Raw genomic sequence first — 20,175 nt, 5'->3', positions numbered from 1 at the left:
TCCTCTGGACCAATTCCAGTGCTATCACATTGTTAATTAGATATGGTGCCCAAAATGGCTAACAATACTCCAAATAAATGCTAATTTATCCAAATAGCATTTAAATATCTCCAAATAAAATACTGATTAATTATTACAAACAATTAGTTAAAGATGTAAATTGCTTATGTCTAGAAATGCATAGAAGTGATCAATGTTTGCTTAATGATTTTTTTTTAACAGCTGCGCAGACCAGCCATTTCTCTGAGTAGGAAATTTTTACACTGCCTAAAAACTGCATGGCTCCTTAATTGTATTTTTTTGTAGTAAGCATGCTATGAATATTCAGAATGAAAAATGAAAGATCACATACTTTTGATTTTACTTATGAAATACAAAGAAAATCTTTCACGTTTCATAAACTTCTAAACTTGTATGGTGTCAGCATTCAGAAAGCTAACGTTTCATTAACAATGAGTTACTGACTTCCATTCTGCATTTATTATTACAATTTATAATAGTGTTGTAACTTGAAACACTGACAACGTGAGTATGTTGAAGCACTAAAATATTTCAAAGTAAAGATTGTGTTATGTTATTTAGAAAATGTATGGATTATATTTATTAACACATTTAATTATAGGGTATTTCACAATTATGTTAACATAGATTTCAAAATAATATTAACATAATTTCAAAATTATATTAGCATTATATAAAAGAAAATTCCAGCTGCATGACAACAAAGACTATATGCACAGGGGCATTTTAGTTACTGTGTGCTGCACAGCTTAGAGGAAACAGTGGAACTGATTTTGTGGATTTTGTGAAGTAGAGTGAATAATTATTTCTGGGTCGTTTTGAATCACTGTCTCGCTTGGTGGCGCAATAATATCAGAGCCAGACTCCGGAGTGAAGGTTCCCCGAGTTTGAATCCAGGTCAAGCTGAGTGTCGAGCTAGCAACTCAGCCTCGTAAAAACACGAATAGCTTGCTATGGAAACACCGTCATGACAGTGCCCCGATAACTCCACTGCTGAGTTAAGGGCTATTCTTCTTTCTTGAATCTCTACCCTGGGCATGAAATACCCTTGCGATCTTGCAAGGATTGATGGCTTACCTTCTGCAACACCATCTTTTGAGTTATTGCACACCCCTACCATTTTTTGTCTCTGCAATCTTGCTAATCGGCCCACCTACATCCTAATCCAGATGTTCATATAGATTACAACTTGCAGAACATCACTGGCCACAGGCCTCCAGTCAGAAGAGAAATCTGATTTTAGTTTACCTTTTTTTTTGCTGTCCCTGCACCTCCCACTACCTCCACCCCCTCTCTTTCCCAACCCCCTATCCTCTACGCAGCTTGGTTTCTGTGACAGTAAACCATTTTGAACCCAGCCTCAAAACAAGGGTAGAATATCCATGCCAGAAATTTAAAATAATGTTCCAATTGAGCCAGAAGCCTGGCCCCATTGGAGTACAGCAAAAGTTCTAAGTAGTAATGCTAAACTTGGTAGATTTGCATTTGTTTCTTGGCTTAACCCTGAGTAAAGTGAGTGGGTCATGTCCCTTCACTGACATCTTAAGGTGTACCACAGTGGAATGTAGCTAGCAAAATCCCTGCAAGCAATGGAGCCACAAGACTGCAGATGATGGAAAATTGGAGGAATAATCGGAGGGAGAAATTAGTAGATCAAGCAGACCAGTGGGGAGGAAATGGAAAGTAAAGAAAACCTGATGCAGGGTATTGATGCAAAGCATTGACAGTCTCTTTCCTGCTAAGTTCTTCCAGTGGGTGGTTGTACCAGCAAACAATGGGGTTCAGGTTTCCTGCATTAAAGTGTATTGGCACAGGAGTTCCCAAAACTTCAGAGCATCTTAAGGAAGAAAATGCCAGCAGTTTAGTAGTCCAGTTTTTTTTCCCTAACTGCTATGTTAAGGGCATTCTAATTTTGTGCTTGCTTAGCGTTTCCATAGTTAACTGGTAGTTAGCATTTTCCTCTAGGGTTTCTTTGTGTTGTTGGAACATGATTCATCAAATATATTTGAGAGAATTTTTCAAACAAAATGTAGGGAATACAATTTCAATATGAGTTTAGAATTAGTTCAATATGCAGCTGGGGAAGTGGAAGTGCAGGATAGGGGCAGCAATCATAAAGTTAAATTGAAAGTTGCAGAAAAGCACAAGTGGAGAACTTTGCTCCTGATGCAAAACTTGATAAGACAAGGTTTGCTAGGGTGAGATAAGGTTTATCAGAAGTGGAAAAAGCTATGGGAAGGTAATTTACTATTAGGCAGACCAAGGTAAAACCAGTCTCATCTCTGTATTCCAGTATTCCAGGATCTTACTCTATAGAATGCAGGCGGTTTGAGGGGTGACCTTAGAGAGGTGTATAAAATGAGTGGGATGGATAGGGTGAATGCACACAGTCTCTTTCCCATGGAAGAGGAATTTAAAAACTAGAGTTAAGAGGGGTGAGATTTAAAAAGGAAATAAGGGATAAATTCTTCACTCAGAAGCTGCGAATGAGCTACCAGAGAAAGTGGTTGATGTGGGTACCATAACAGCATTTAAAAACATTTAGACAGGTTAATTGTTAATTGGTTTATTTTTGTCAAACGTACTGGGTACAGTGGAAAAACTTGGCAGAATCAGGTCTATTATCTTTGACATATTCCTTCAATTTTGTTGTTTTGTATTTGTAGTACATTGTATTGTATCTGGCTTTTTTAATTCTTAGAATAGATTGTTTAATTGGTATTTTCTTTGCCATTTAACAATTAATTATCTGTTTGGATTTTAAAAGCTCTTATATACTTTAACAGTTTATTATGCTTCCTTGTGGTCACAGTGAGTAGATGCAAGTTCAGTGTGTTCCTCTAGTGGTTATACAAAGTATAATTCTGGAAGTTTCTCGTTGCTCCATTATTTGAATAAGTGTTTTCTCATTGGTTGACTCTTATCTACAAATTTGAATAGAAATTTACTCATATATGGATAGAAAAGAGCTGCACCATAATGACAGTAACATTTTAACCTTTGATTTTTGGCTCCCTCTCTTCAATTAGTAGTAGCCCTCTCTCACTTTTTGTTTCAATTTCCTTTATTCTATCAATGCTTGATAAAACGATCATGAAGCAACAAGATTTCTGCCTCCTTCCTGATATTTGATAGAACCTTGGATTAAAGCAACAGAATCCAACAAATGCTAGATAACCATTACTATAAGTTATAAGTAATTAGTCCAAATGAGGATTAGTGAGGTAATTCATAGGCTGTTTAGAAATCTGATGGCAGATGGGACCAAACCATTTATAAAATGTTGAATGTGGATCTTTGACTCTTGTGTCTAATGAGAAGAAGGTGTGTCCTGGATGGTGAAGGTCGTTAATGATGGAAACCACCTTAAGACAGTGCCTGATGGAAACCACCTTAAGACAGTGCCTTTTGAAAATGACTTTGATGGTGGGGATGGTTGTGATGGAGCTAGTTGAGTTGAGAACTCTTTGCGTTTTCTTTTAATACTATACAGTGGAGCCTCCAATGCAGATGGTGATGCAACAAGTCAGAATGCACTCCACAGTACATCATTAGGAATTTGAGGAGATTTGGTATGTTTCCAAACACTAGAAAATTTCTACAGCAGTAAAGAAACTGGCATGCCTTCTTTGTACTTACATATAGATCTGTTAATGTGGAACAATGCATTATGGTAATAAGGTAAAACAATAATAGAGTGAAGACTCAAGTATTGCATGGGGTATGGTACAAGGTACATGAATAGGAGAGATTTAGAGGGATATGGGGCAAATGGGACTAGTTTGGTGGTACCCCATGATCGACACAGATGTGATAGGCTGAACGGCCTGTTTCCACGCTTTATTATTGTATAAATCTATTTGTGGTCTCTTGGGTTCCGTTGGAAGTATCCTTCGTTACCTCAAAACTTAAAGGATTATTTTAATCTCCTAGAACAAATCATTGAAGGAAAATGTGCAAAGTCTAACTTTAATGCCCTTCAGCCGCATTTGTGGTGTTGGAGGAGGACTGATTATTGCTGAGGTGATATTGATGTTTGCGAAGGGTGTAATGGATACAAGGAATAAAGAGACTAGTTGGCTGATGTCAGTTGAGAGCAAATTGCAGTAAAATGTTTCTAAGAGACAGCATAATTCAGTATTTCGAAGACCTGGGTTTATCAAGAACAGTTGGTATAGATTTGCTGATAGAAGGCTGTAGTTGATTAAATGTTTACGGTAATGAGCATTGTGAGTGAAGGAAGGGTAATTGAAGCAGTTGGAATAGGTTTTAGGAGGGCATTTGACACAGTGTACGTGGTTGATCAATTAAAAAAGAGTAATATTCCAAGGGATAAAAACAAAAAATGCTGGCAGCAGGCCAGACAGCACCCATGGGAGGAGGTAGTGACGATGCTTCGGGCTGAAACACTTCATCAGCATTTTGTGTTTTTATTTATTTCCAGCATCTGCAGATTCACTCGTGTTGCCCCAATATTCCAAGGGACGTGTGGCAAGATTGATCTAAAATTGTTTCACTAGCAAAAAGAAATGTGGAACAGTTAAAGGGAATGTGAAAGCCATGTGCAGTTTATGCTTAAGCTAGTTAAATATAAATAAGGGGAGGGGGAGGCCAAATTTTAAAAATATACAAGTTTGTTACAAAAATTGTCAATGTGGTCAGTAGTGAGAAAGAATGTCAGATTCAGAGTTATACTGACAGAAACATGACTTTGGGCCCAACTTGTCCTTGTTGACCATGTTCTCTAGGCTACAGAAAGTTATCAATGAACTGCTTATGTGGGCACAAGGTGTGAAACTGAATTCAATCCTGAGAAATTTGAGGTCCTGCATTGTTTGGAGGAGGAAGAAATCATGGTATTTAGGATGAGCACTTGGAAGTCTAATTTGCAGAGCTATGGACCAAGAGCTAGGAAATAGGGAGGAACTGTTTTTAGTGGCATGAATGCAGTATGTCAAATGACCATTGTCTTTACTATTAAATTCTGAGGCAGATTTTCCAATGCCACCGGCCAGATGCACTGATCACTGGTTTCTGTTCTTCCTACTGTTCATGGAACGATTTTGATTCACTACTTGTCACTACAAGCCATTTCAACATGTGTGATTCCTACAGTGCCTGTCTGCACAATGCTTTATGAGATGAACTTTCCTAATCCAGTTGTTTAGTGCGTGTATTCACTTACATTTCTTTAATTGACCTGAATTATTTCTGCTCAGAAAATAATTGGCAGTCTGTGACTGCATGCAATTTCAATTATCTTGGAAAGAAGATCAAAGGGTAAACAATGAGCTCCCAAGTGAAGGTGTTTTGTAGCTAATACTAAATTTTAAATGTCTTTTGGTTTTGGTTATTAAGTGTAACTATAAGACAGTGGTTGAATATCATTAGAGACCTTGAGGTAGATGGAGGTGCTCATAAACCAGGGTGTCGCAAGCAGCGGATTTTATGTAAGGTGCTCTCCCTCCCTATTTTCTCATGTATATCAAAATCAGATATTTATGGTCCTGTTGAAACCTTTGACTAACTTCTTAGGACATTTCAGATGTCCTGGAGTAGAACGCCTTATCTTGAGAGCAGATGCAGCGGAGACAGGGAAACTGTGAGAAAGAAATGGCATCCTTACAAGAGACAGGTTGGGATGAAGTAGCTTCTATTGTTGGCTTATTCACTGATTGATTGACACAAAGCCCAGACCTTTCCTCTGGGATGTGACGTACTGCATGATAGACAGCAGACTGATCTGCAGCTAATACATCAATTTAAACACTAGCTTTTCTATCTTACAATAGAAGAGCTAATAGTTATTGGCAGGCCATCACAAGTTGCGCACTCACTTTGCTGTGTTTTGATCTGCTCCTACCATCAAGCGGTATGAAGCATTTTCCAGCTGTGCATTAGAATTTGAGGAGGAGTCATTTTGCTCAGAATATTTCAGCTTTGGAGCAAAATAAAGGAAGCATAGCAAATTGGCATTTGAGTGCTGCAGTGTAAGATATTGATAACATAGAAACCTTTTGGTAACAAAAGAAATAATAATATTCTATTGAATAGTTTGCAAGAATTATGATGCAATTATTGAATTGACTTTATTTCTTACATCTTTCACATACATGAGGAGTAAAAAATTTACATTACATCTCCATCAAAATGTACAATGTGCAATCATAGTAATTTATAATACTTTATAATAAGTAGAACAGTCAGTATAATATAGAGTACACTCAAGTCAGCGTGAATTCATCAGTCAGATGGCCTGGTGGAAGAAGCTGTTGGTCCTGGCTTTTATGCTGTGGTACCGATTCCCAGATGGTAGCAGCTGGAATAGATTGTGGTTGGGATGACTCCGGTTTCCAATGATCCTTTTTATACACCTGTCCTTGTAAATGTCCTGAATCATGGGAAGTTCACAACTACAGATGCGCTGGGCTGTCCGCACCACTTTCTGCAGAGTCCTGTGATTAAGGGAGGTACAGTTCTCATACCAGGCAATGACGTAGCTCTCAATTGCACCCCTGTAGAAAGTTCTTAGGACTTGGGGGCCCATAGCAAACTTTCTCAGCTGTCTGAGGTGAAAGGCGCAGCTGGTGTGTACAGACCACGTGAGGTCCTTGGTGAAGTGGATGCCGAAGAACTTGAAGCTTGCTATACTGTTATTATAATGGTGCAGAAGTAGACCATTAGGTGCTTGCTGAATCCATTTCCTCTCCTTATTTTGCTGTACTCTTGCAACATATCTGCTCTCATACATACATGTACCTTTCCTTTGAGGCTTTTGCTATTAGCCTACACTAAGGGGTAACGTACAGTGCCAACTTTCCTATGGCTATGTCCACACTACACTGGATAAATCCATAACTGAAGCTTTTTCTCTTTGTTTTTACCCTCTGTCCACACTAAAATGGCGTTTTCATCCCCACCCCCCCGAAACTGGAGCTTTTCAGAAACGCTTGCCAGGGTGGGTACTTTTGAAAACACTGCTCGGGCAGATCAGTGTGGATGGGGTAACCGGAGACTTCTGAAAACGCTGTCAGACAGCAGCGCACTATTTCATTGTTTTTTTGAACGCAACCTAACAATTTCAGAACAGACGGCAACGAGACTGAAGTCAGAAGAGTTAGAAATGTACTCACCAAATACTTTGACCCATAACTTACTGAATAAATAAGTATACTCACTTTGCCCTGTTTCCTGTCCTTGCTTGTATGAAGGTGGTTTACCTATTTATGCAAGTACTTCTCTGACAATAGATGTGTAACAGCCTAATGTAATATTATATGGAAATACAAGTTAACACTGATGCAGACATGTTTTATACATTTAACAAGGTGCTTTATTAATGTAACAGAGTTGGTCAGTTTTTCAATGTTCGTCGTCAGCCGGGTCAGTCTGTCCGTGAACTCCCTGTCGCTTGCCTCCATCTGCTCCAATATTTGTTTTTTTTTTAAACTTTTAAGTTCTCCTGCGCGAGAGCCAACAGCTGTCCATCATTTTAAATTTTTCTAGTCAGTAACTATACAAACGTGCACTTTTATGGCGAGATTCGACACCAAACATGTTGCTTGTTTTCGGTAGATGTGTCCTGTGCATGCCCAGTAGGAGGAGGTTCGCCGAAATCTTCGTTTCTATGTGGATAGAGATAATTTCAAAAACTCGTAGTGCGGATACCTATCGTTTTTACGCGAAACTGGCGTTTTCAAAATTATCCAGTCTAGTGTGGATGTACCCTAAGAGTATTCTTTGGGATGCAGGAGAAATACAGGTATACAGAGTACTTGGAAGTCGAGAGTGTTAATTTGACTGTACTAATACAACTTGTATTAATAAAGTAGTAGAGTGTTTCATCTGAGCTGCTCTCACTTAATTGTTTGTGAGGAACACAGAATTCTTGTGCAACCTCGGAGAAATGATTGAAAGGATGTAAATAAGAGAAAATCTGCAGATGCTGGAAATCTAAACCACACTTACAAAATGCTGGAGGAACTCAGTAGGCCGGGCAGCATCTGTGGAAAAAGAGTACAGTTGACATTTTGGGCAGTGGTTCAGAGTGCTAATGAGCCCGCCATGAATTGTCCAGAGCATAATTAGCAAACATGTGAGGAATACTCAGGGTTAGGACAATCCAGAGTGGAATGATCCAGTCTTCCTGAAAATGTTGAAGGAAAGCCAGAGCTCAATCAATCAGGAAGGTTTAAATTGGGGTTAACAGTGGGATCAACCTATTTCATGATAGTATCATGAGCCAGGGAGATAGATCAGAGGAAGGGGAAGAGAATTTGTAAAGTGGCTGTAGTGAATGTAGCTGTAGCAAGGACACAGAGGACTTGTTTGTTATGCTAGCAACTGGGACACCTAGTAGACAGAGAACGGTAAAGGATATGACTTGTTACGGCTGTGGCTTCTCTGGCCTTGGTAAGAGGCAGTGTTGTAAATAGGGAGGAAAGAAGTTGCTACTGCAGGGAGGGGGTAAGCAATGAGTGCAGAGAGAAGTGAACTTCAGGATCTTGAGATTGAGGGATTGCAGCTTCCTGCAGATTTTTTTGGTGGGCCCAGATAATGATAATACATTCCTAGTGTTAGACACACTAAGCTAAGCAGGTGCTATCATTGATTTAGGAAAAGGAAAAAGTGGGATTGCAAATGCAAAAGGCACAGACAGATCATATCAGCAAGTCATGAATAAAGTGTTAAAGTGTAACAGTAATGTACTTTGTAATGGTTCTGGGGAGGAGGTGATTAGTTATATAGATCAGAATAGAAAGATATTGTGAAAGAAATGAGAAGGGATCCAAACTGTAGCAAACATCCAGTTTTACAACTTCGAAAGCAAGGCGGACTGAGAAAAGTGAATAAGTTGTACAGAACATCTGAATGCAGTCACTCCAGACAGTATGAGAGCCAACAGAAATGAGCTGGACCCCTTTCAGTGGTTGGGCCAGCAAGTGAAAGGACTCTGTGGGAAGAAGTGCCATTGGGGTGAAGTCCATACAAAGAACGCCCACCCCAAACCACCCCCTGTAGATTAATCAAAGGGACTGTGACACTGTTCCGATTATTTGGACACTCTTTTGTGGTGGCATGGAATGTGAATTGTTACCTGTGGGCCTAAAACAGTTACCTAGCTATTGCCTCCCTGCCCACAGATTAACCTACCGCACCCATGCCTAATGGTTTCTGTACCAGCAAATGAATGGGCAAAGATAGGGTGATGTATACCACAATGGGCCAGCAGAGAGGGGGGCAGAAAACAAACTGTCACAAACTACAAAGCTGCATTTTAAAGAATGGTTAAAATAAAGAGTACAGAAGTATCCAAAACGTGAATGTAGTCAAATGTCTGGAACAGCAATCTGTAAAGCTAGCAGTGACAATTAGCAATGCTGGTGTAGATGTAGATTTACATAGGGACATGTTTATGAATAACTGTGGAAGGGATACTAAGTGAAGAGCAATTTCTCTGCCCTACTGAATTAGATCCTCCTTAAAATTCGACCTTTCTGGGACAGGTTTCTGCCTATGGGCCAAGAGGATGGAGGGTACACTAGCTTCTTCCTTTCTACCTTCTGATTTCTGAATGCACACTTAACCCATGATCACTACCTCACTACTTTTTTTATTTCTATTTTTGCACTATTTAACTATGTATAAATATATCTACTGTAATTCACAGTTTTTTTCTATTAATATGTATTGCATTTTCTTGACATAATCCAGTGATATAAAATCTGATTCTGATGCTGATCACTCTGGAGGTATGAGTTTATGGATAACATAATAATGGATTAACAAAAATGAGCACCAGCCTTCAGGAAATAAAACTTTTACACAATTTAACTTCCAACTCATAGCCAGGGCGTCAGAGGGAGGAGGCAGGGTACTGGGGATGATGGGAAGAATTGGATCAGCCCATGATTGAATGGCAGAGCAGACTCAGTGAGCTGAATTCCCTACTTCTGATTCTATATCTTCTGGTCTTATACCTTGTGGCTAGTGAAACCGATCATTGGGTGTGGAACATTGCTGATTCTGCCCCATTGAAACTACACAGGGGAAGACAATAAATGAAAGTTTCTGCTATTAGAACATTATTGAAGACACCTGCCACTGAATGGACAGGATGATTCAGGACAGGATGAAGCGTCTTGGCCTGAAATGCTGACTTTTTATTCTTTTCCATATATACTGCCATGGTAGTTGAGTTCCTACAGGATTTTGTGTGTGTTAGTTCAGGACAGATCTGTTTTGTCACATAACCATCTGGCTAGTTGTATTGAGCATAAAAGAAGTATAATCTGGATGTCTGGAGTTTATACTCAGAGGCTTTTAGAACAGACACAAGTAATGAATAGTCAAAAGAGTTCTGTTAGTTGGGATGTGGTACCACTGTAACTATGCAATTCTGTAAATTTAACTGACTATACTCAAAATATTAAGTAGGGGAAAGTAGCAATTCAGAATGAGAATCAGGCTTATTATCACCAGCATGTGATGCGAAATTTGTTAACTTAGCAGCAGCAGTTTAATGCAATACATAATCTAGCAGAGAGAAAACAATAATAAACAAAATAAAACATAATAATTAAACAAGTAAATCAATTCTGTATATTGAATAGATTAAAAAGTGCAAAAACAGAAATATTGTATATTTTTTTTAAAAAGTGAGGTAGTGCCCAAAGATTCAATGTCCATTTAGGAATCGGAAGGCCGAGGGAAAGAAGCTGTTCCTGAATTGCTGATTGTGTGCTTCTGTACTTCCTACCTGATGGCAACAGTGAGAAAAGGGCATGCCCTGGGTGTTGGAGGTCCTTAATAAGACACTGCCTTTCTGAGACACCACTCCCTATAGATGTCCTGGGTACTTTGTAGGCTAGTACCCAAGATGAAGCTGACTAGATTTACAAACTTCTGCAGCTTCTTTTGGTCCTGTGCAGTAGCCCCTCCATACCATACAGTGATGCAGCCTGTCAGGATGCTCTCCATTGAAACTGTAGTTAATCATTTACTATTATCTTTGTGTTAAAGAAGTATAAAAGGTTGTGTCAGGAGAGTGAAATTCCCTTGGATTCCTCTGAATTCTCTTTCTTTTGGAGTTCCAGTGTGTGAATACTTATATTTCCCAGTTCTGACTTCCGGTAATCAGTTTTAGTCAATCACAACAAGGATCATCAAGTCGAACCATTTAATATTGCTGAGAATCTGTGATCTTCTTCAGTGTATGCAATGTTGAATCTGACATTGACTGCTTACTAGCTTCATGATACACTATTTCCCTGTGAAACGTGTGCTTGGGTATTTATCATAGGCCAACACTTTCTCTATTTGCAGAAGTCTGTATTATGAAGAAGCGTTAGCTTTTGAAGAGAACAGTTCTGGATAATAACTAAAATGGCACTAAACAGTGAACAGCAGGTTAGGAAACACTTGTAGGATTAATGGTCATTAGAAAATGTGTGTTCTTTCAAAGTAAGGTGTACTCTGTGGACTAATCCGTCCTGTTCCTTCTGCAGGCTTCTCCAGAAAAGGATTATTGATGTGAAGAACACACCACAAAACAGATTGATCGAGGGGTATTCCAGCATCTTAGTGCAATATATGCAGGTCAGTAAATTCCTCCAGATGGACAAGTTATTGCTATCGAGCAGTTTGGTGCTGACAGAGGGGAAGATACTAATTCACTTGTTGGTGTGCACAATCTACTATCCTTTGCATGCAATGAATGTTGTAAATTCTAAACAACCCAATTATATTGATTAAACTGCCTGAAGAGCAAATCACACTCTTCATTTACCGATTTTAAAACAAAACAAAATCCACCATACATGAATTAAGGCAACAATTAAGTTGCATTTATTTCTAAGTATTTTTGGCTGCTGCTTTGAACATATTGAAGATCACACCTGTGTTAGTAATGAGCAACATGAATGCCAAAATTATTTGCAGGAAACTGAAGAGTCTATGAGATGGGAGTGATTGATTAGACAAGGCCCTTTAATTTTCCATTCTTTACATCTGTTTTGATAAAAATAGATAAATAAGGATTGGGTACTCCATCATGACTTTCATCAAAATTCTTAAAGTATTAATCTTAAAAAGAACATGTGTCCTACACGTGTTAAAGTTCAGATGAAGCCATGGTGCAAACCATTTCCTTGCTGTCTGTTCACATTGATACGCAGCAAAGAAAAAGGGTTTTGTGACATTTACTTGATACCAGCTTCATCACGCTTCGAGTTGAAAAATTTGACTGACCTTTCTCATTGCCAGACTTGTTTAAGTACTTTCCTTGCTTCTCTCCTCTTTTCTTTCACTCTGTCATTCCCCATAAACATTAGACAAGTTAATTACACCACCTATCTGGCAGTGCATGTGGGGGCATAGTCTTTCAACTGGGAAAAAGATGCAGTAAGCGAGGTGTAGAACCAAGGGAAGAGTCAACAGTGCTGTGAACTGCAAGACTGAAGGGTGTGGTAATTGGCAGCCTATAGGCCTTCCCCATAAATTGGTCAGTGAAGTCTGCATTTGCAGTCCATTTGTTGTGATTAAACATAACAATTTTCAACGTGGTCTTACATGGGATTGATTTAACTTTAAGCTAGAAACAGAAGCAGATCACCTTCTGGGTAACATTTTACAGGTGACTAATGTTCAGCCTGTTACGTTATAGTAACAGCACACGAAAGACTCCAAAGGAGTGCAATATGAAAGAAGGCCATCTCTGTAGTTGTTTTGATTATAAAATCAGCCTTACACCATTTTAGTCAAAAGATGAAGTTGTTTTTTTTTCTCTCTCTCTCTCTCTCTAGAGCTTCTGAAGCTAGGGGGTGTCCTGAGACTGTAGTAATATATAAATTTGAAAGAGGTATGGATAGGGTAGATAGTCTTTTTCATAGGGTGGAAATACTACATTCCAGAGGGCACAGTTTTATGGTGAGAGGAGATTTTAAAGGAAATTTACGAGGCAGGTGTTTTTACACAGAAAGTGGTAGGTGTCTGGAGTATGCTTTCTGAGGAAGTAGTTGTGGTGAACAACATATACATGTCTGGACACGCCCCCTGCTGACTGCTCCTGTGGCTCCTCCCACAGACCCCGGTATAAAGGCAATTGAGGCCTGAGCCCGGTCTCTCAGTCTCCAGCCTTTACGTCTCAGAGTGAGTTATTGATGGTGCATCAGTAGTGGAAGCAGATTGAAGCACCATCAATAACTCTCTCTGAGACGTGAAGTCGAGATATTGGCTTTTATTGACTGGAAGAAAGAACAAGCAGTAGTTGACCACCATACTACATCCTGGAGACTGAGGGTCGGGCTCAGGCCTCAATCGGCTTTATACCAGGGTCTGTGGGAGGAGCCACAGGAGCAGTCAGTAGGGGGCGTGTCCAAACAGGTATATGTAGTCCACCACACAGATACAATAAAAGTATTTAAAATACATTCAGGCAGGCACATAAAGAGTTTTTGTTCTAGAGTCATTCGAAAACTACAGTATATCCCAATATTTTGGTATCTCAGACAGGCTCAGCAATTTGCAGCATGTAATGAAGCAATTCACCCAATTGATACGAAAACCTGCTTCTGATTTACAAAAGCAGATATTCAAGTGTTGTGTACATGGTAGTATGGTGAATGTTCAGGCAAATAATGCAGAATTTGTGATGGACGGAGCTATTGTGCCATACAATGTACTATCTGAGCAGTTATGGTTATTACTGTACTTGAAGACTAACCTCAACAGATCACATTTTTTGAAGGGAGTCACTTACCCTTTGTCAATGCTTTGAGGTGATTGCATTGAAAGTAATGTCAGAATTTATCACCCAGTCCTACTGTCCCCGCGTCTTTCTGTCCAAACAAGCATATCCCTTTTTCCTGAGCTCCAGTAAGTTCTTCTTCAGGCTCTGCCTTTGTAATCCTTGCTGCAAACTTACCCTTTGCCTGTTATTTTGCCATGAATGTTGGCATCTGTTTTGTTGTTTTGTTGATTTTACTTCATGTCCCTTAGTTCATTTGTGGGAAACAAGCTGCCCTTGCGTTTTGAATAGCTTTTAATTATGGAATTTGCAATCACTGCTGCAGCTTCCTGTTATCATGGCAAGTCACTTTTTATTGTCATTTCGACCATAACTGCTGGTACAGTACAACGTTTTTCAGGACCATGGTGCTACATGAAACAGTACAAAAACTACACTGAACTATGTAAAAACAACACTGACAAAAAAAAAACTACACTATACTGCAGACCTACCCAGGACTGCATAAAGTGCACAAAACAGTGCAGGCATTACAATAAATAATAATCAAGACAATAGGCACAGTAGAGGGCAGTAAGTTGGTGTCAGCCCAGGGTCGCAAGAGCCTAAATGCTTTGGTGCCTTTTCCCAGACGGCAGGAGGGAAAAGAGTTTGTATGAGGGGTGCGTGGGGTCCTTCATAATGCTGTTTGCTTTGTGGATGCAGCGTGTAGTGTAAATGTCTGTAATGGCGAGAAGAGAGACCCTGATGATCTTCTCAGCCGACCTCACTACCCGCTGGAGGGTCTGCTGAGCAATCCCACATCTTTCATCAGATAATCGATGAGTTGCGGAGTGCTAGCTCATATTCAGGCTACTAATTAATGCAGAATTAGGCCATTCAGCCCATCAAATCTGCTTTGCTATTCCATAAAGCCTGATTTATTATCCTTCTCCCCATAACTGTTGATTCCTTCATTAATCAATAATTCTCAACCTCTAATTCAAATATACTGATTGACTCGGCCTCCACAGTCACCTGTGGCAATGAATTCCACAGATTCACCAACCCCTGGCTAAAGAAATCTATCGTCATCTCTGTTCTAAAGGAGTGCCTTCTATTCTGAGGCTGTGCCCTCTAGTCGTAGACTCTCCCATGATAATAAACATCCTCTCCACACGCACTCTGTCTATGCCTTTCAATATTCAATAGGTTTCAATGAGACACCCCTCCCATTCTTCCAAACTCCAACAAGTACAGGCCCAGAGCCATCAAACACTCCTCACATGTTATGAATCTGTACAAAACATTGGACCTTAGCTCACTCTCATCGATGACTGAACGTGAAGTACGTGGAACCTCACTGGCTTTCCAGTGTCATGACCTCTGCCCTAGCTGCTACCTTGAGCTGCTCCAATTTGCAAAATAGTGATTTACTTATATGTGAGGGGCATACTTTTTATGTTGATTCATTATTAAAGTTGAAGCAGCTTTGTGTTGATGTGCGTTTTCTCAGGAATTTGGATTTAAAACTGAAAATACCGAAATGTTCAGATCAGGCAGTGTGTGCAGGGAGAGAAACAGTTAAAATTTTAGCTCACAGGCTTTCATCTGATGTAGCATGAACTCTTCGTATCACAGGCATACATGGAAACAGCCTGGCAGCCCGGTTACTCTTCACCAGCCACTTATACTTCATTATGGTTCATTTTCTCCACATTCCTGTTAACACTCCACATGTTCTACTACTCACAGCAGAAGAAACTGACAGTGGCCAATTGATCTACCAACCCACGTACCTTCAGATGTGGGAGAAAAGCAGAACACTCAGCAGAACTATTGCTACTGGTGCCTACATGATCACAAGGAGAACATGCGAAGCGATTTGAGTGTCAAATGGAACTGATCTTAGAGGTTAACTCTCCTCTCTCCAGCGATGTTGCCTGATCTAAGTATCTTCAATATTTTCAGCTCTCGCCTGTTGTTTTAAATACTTTACTGTTGTGATCAGAGGCAGCATTATGAATGCCCACTTCCCATCTGTAATCTGAGGCCAATACAGCCTCATCCCAGGTTGTGAATACAGGTGGCCCCCGCTTTTCGAACTTTTCGATTTACAACAACTCGCTGTTACAAAAGACTTACATTCATACCTGCTTTTGCTAACCAAAGAGGATTTTCGCTTTTACGAGAAAAAGGCGCCCGCTTTATATGTGTGTTTACCCCGAGAAAGACTACAATTACCGGGCAGGCTTGTGCAGGCAGTTGTTTGTGCATGTGCGTATGTATGCGTTTACGTGCTGATTTTTTTTTTCTCCAAATTGATTTTGGCTCGCTGCCTTCCTGAGTTTGATAAGTGAAACTACACTATACCTACAATATTTCTACTATATATAAAGTGTAAATTTATCTTATCATTCTTGGTTTTACTATATGTTAGTGTTATTTTAGGTTTTATATGTTATTTGCTTTAATTTGGTAGGTTATATTTTTGGATCTGGGAACGCTCAAAAATTTTTCTCATATAAATTAATGGTAATTGCTTCTCCACTTTACAACATTTCGGATTACAAATGGTTTCTAATGTAACGGTCTACCTTCAGTTTGCGGGAGAAACCTGTGCTTGAGTTATGGACACACTGAACATATGAATATGCTCCCATAAGTATTAACTTCAAACAAGAACTAGCTTGAAAATAATGCCTATTTCCATGTAACCTCCATGCAGTAATCAGACACCATTGACTTTTAAGAGCACAGGTTGCCAGTTTCACTGTGGCATACCAGTTAAATGGTTTGGAAATTGACAAGCAGTCACTTCTATTGCTACTTGTGCAATTATACTCTACTAAACAATGTAACATTCAATGATACCTCAGGCCTATTGAAACCAGTCATTGAACTGGGCTATCTAGAATCTGTTTTGATATTGTCATTAACTGGCCCTCATCAACAACATTCATTTGTCTAGGGTCCTAGAAAAGAACAGTACAGAAACAGGCCCTTCGATCCATCTAGTCCATGCCAAACCATTTAAACAGCCTGCACCAGGACAGTAGCCTTCCTTATCCCTACCATGGACAGGTACCATCCATGTACCTGTCCTGACTTCTCTTAACATAGAACATAGAGTTGTAGAAAAGTACAGCACAGACACGGGCCAATACAATACTGTTCCCATACCAAGTGCTGTTGTGTATTTTCTTATGCATGGACAAAATTAACTTACAAATGTCTGTAAAAATTAAACCAGCTTGTAACCCAGAGACTGCATGTAGTCTACCATAGGATATGATTCTTTTCATCTCTGTCTATATTGAAGAATTCTTCATTGCTGTTCCTGTAGCAATTGTATTTTGTCCAGTCAGAGTTGTTGGCCCTGAACTGAACCCCCAAACCTAGAAGACCATTTATCCACTATTAGTTTGGCCTCTACCTTTTGACCTGTTTCACATGGCTGACCCTACCAAGAACCAAAGCACAAGGCCCTGACTCCAGCCAACTTAGCTCTCTGGGTCATTGAGGCATGCAAGCCTCCAAACCCTATGACGAGGTTGTGGTCCTCCTGGGGGCTTTAAGGAAATGTGAGAAATGTAATGGTGTGTACTAGCTAACATTCTTTACTCAACCTACAAAGTAGTTTTGTATTTTTAGAAAGATTTAGTGGGTAGAAAACTATCTGCATAGTAAAATAATGCTTAATAGTTCTAATGTTATCTAATTTATATAGGTGCATCTACTTTTACTATTAATTTTGTTCTTGTTTGCTCATCTGACTAGTTTTTCTTGAACTCATTCAGTTTGACTAAGTTGCTCTGTTTTTATTTGCCCTTCTGCCATTCATTGCCCTTTCAAATACCCAGCTTTCATTGCAGGCTATTCCTGAGTGAGGAATGGGTTCCATTTTAACAGATATCCTTATATTGATTTGGTCCAGAAATCAGAAAGTACAGAAGTATTACTTCCTGTGGTAACCATACCTCTACAGTACTGTAATAAATGGCATCAAAAGCACTTAGAGCTGGTAAAGAGTGATTACTGAAAGTGGAAAGAGGAAACTAGTTTGCCATTTGTATAAATGAACATGAGAGTTCATTTACAGCATATGTAGGGGTGTGCATAAGCTAGGCTTTTGTAATCTGGGGATCATCTGTATTACTACTTATGTTTTCAGATAATGGAACTGGTAGATGCTACAGGTGAAAATGTCCTTACTGTCTTTGAAAGGCTTTATGGTTCGATGCTAAAGCAAAGCAGCCAAGAAACTGGGATTTCTAAATAATTTGCAAGATGGCTTTCCCATGCACTCTGTGCATTTTTTTTAAAAAAAAATGAGTTCTCCATGTTAGGTTTACTGGTCTTCATGTCCTTCTGTAGTGTAGTCAAGTCTAATTTTGTGTACGTGAAGAAGCATAGAAAATAGGTGCAGGAGTAGGCCATTCGTCCCTTCAAGTCTGCACTGCCATTCAGTATGATCATCCAACTCAGAACCCTGTACCTGCTTTCTCTCCATACCCCCTGATCCCTTTAGCCACAAGGGCCATATCTAACTTCTTCTTAAATATAGCCAATGAACCAGCCTCAACTGTTCCCTGTGGCAGAGAATTCCACAGATTAACCACTCTCTGTGTGAAGAAGTTTTTCCTCATCTCGGTCCTAAAAGGCTTCCCCTATATCCTTAAACTGTGACCCCTCGTTCTGGACTTCCCCAACATCAGAAACAATCTTCCTGCATCTAGCCTGTCTAATCCTTTTAGAATTTTATACGTTTCAATAAGATCCCCCCTCAATCTTCTAAATTCCAGTGAGTATAAGCCTAGTTGATCTAGTCTTTCTTCATATGAAAGTCCTGCCATCCCAGGAATCAATCTGGTGAACCTTCTTTGTACTCCCTCTATGGCAAGAACGTCTTTCCTCAGATTAGGGGACCGAAACTGCACACAATACTCTAGGTGCGGTCTCACCAAGGCCTTGTACAACTGCAGTAGAACCTCCCTGCTCCTGTACTCAAATCCTTTTGCTACGAATGCCAACATACCATCTGCCTTTTTTACCACCTGCTGTACCTCCATGCCCACCTTCAATGACTGGTGTACAATGACACCCAGGTCTCGTTGCACCTCCCCTTTTCCTAATCGGCCACCATTCAGATAATAATCTGTTTTCCTGTTCTTGCAACCAAAGTGGATAACCTCACATTTATCCACATTAAATTGCATCTGCCATGAATTTGCCCACTCACCTAAACTATCCAAGTCACCCTGCATCCTCTTAACATCCTCCTCAGAGCTAATTCCACCGCCCAGCTTTGTGTCATCCGCAAACTTGGAGATGCTGCATTTAATTCCCTCGTCTAAATCATTAATATATATTGTAAACAACTGGGGTCCCAGCACTGAGCCTTGCGGTACTCCACTAGTCACTGCCTGCCATTCTGAAAAGGTCCCGTTTACTCCCACTCTTTGTTTCCTGTCTGCCAACCAATTCTCTGTCCACATCAATACCATACCCCCAATACCGTGTGCTTTAAGTTTGCACACTAATCTCCAGTGTGGGAACTTGTCAAAAGCCTTTTGAAAATCTAAATATACCACATCCACTGGCTCTCCCCTTTCCACTCTACTAGTTACATCTTCAAAAAATTCTAGAAGGTTTGTCAGACATGATCTTCCTTTCACAAATCCATGCTGACTTTGTCCAATGATTTCACCTCTTTCCAAATGTGCTGTTATCACATCTTTGATAACCGACTCTAGCATTTTCCCCACTACCGATGTCAGACTAACTGGTCTATAATTCCCCAGTTTTTCTCTCCCTCCTTTTTTAAAAAGTAGGGTTACATTAGCCACACTCCAATCCTCAGGAACTAATCCAGAAACTAAGGAGTTTGAAAAATTATCACTAATGCATCATATTCATTAATAACTATCTGCACATTCAATTCATCCACCTTGTTACGAATGCTCCTCGCACTGACACACAAAGCCTTCAGGCTTGTTTTTGCAACACTCTCTACCCCTTATACAATTATGTTGAAAAGTGGTTCTTTTTGCTTTTTGCTCTGGATTTGCCTGCCTGCCACTTTTACTTTTCACCTTACTACTTTTTGCTTCTACCCTCATTTTACACCCCTCTGTCTCTCTGCATTTGTTCCCATACCCCTGCCACATTAGTTTAAAGCCTCCTGAACAGCAGTACCAAACTCCCCCTAGGACATCGGTTCCAGTCCAGCCCAGGTGCAGACTGTCCTGTTTATAACGGTCCCACCTCCCCCAGAACTGGTTCCAGTGCCCCAGAAATTTGAATCCCTCCCCCTTGCACCATTTTTCAAGCCACGTATTCATCTGAAATATCCTCCTATTTCTACTCTGACTAGCACATGGCACTGGTAGTAATCCAGTATTCATCTGAAATATCCTCCTATTTCT

General features: G+C 39.9%; 1 protein-coding gene across 9 annotated transcripts in view; it reads left to right on the top strand.

Moving 5' to 3' along the window:
- disp3 (dispatched RND transporter family member 3) overlaps positions 1–20,175 on the top strand; it is a 626,857-nt gene that overhangs the window by 114,643 nt on the left and 492,039 nt on the right. For 8 of the 9 annotated variants that reach the window (XM_059951724.1, XM_059951723.1, XM_059951719.1 and 5 more), the window contains exon 2: positions 11,529–11,619. The gene's annotated coding sequence lies outside the window, so the exon portion shown is untranslated. Of the gene's footprint in view, positions 1–11,346; positions 11,431–11,528; positions 11,620–20,175 lie in introns of all 9 variants that reach the window. The other variant, XM_059951721.1, reaches the window with a different exon arrangement.

The sequence above is a fragment of the Hypanus sabinus genome, chromosome 27 (genome assembly GCF_030144855.1).
Source record: "Hypanus sabinus isolate sHypSab1 chromosome 27, sHypSab1.hap1, whole genome shotgun sequence".
In the NCBI taxonomy this organism is placed as follows: domain Eukaryota; kingdom Metazoa; phylum Chordata; class Chondrichthyes; order Myliobatiformes; family Dasyatidae; genus Hypanus; species Hypanus sabinus.
This window is presented reverse-complemented; position numbering and strand designations above follow the sequence as displayed.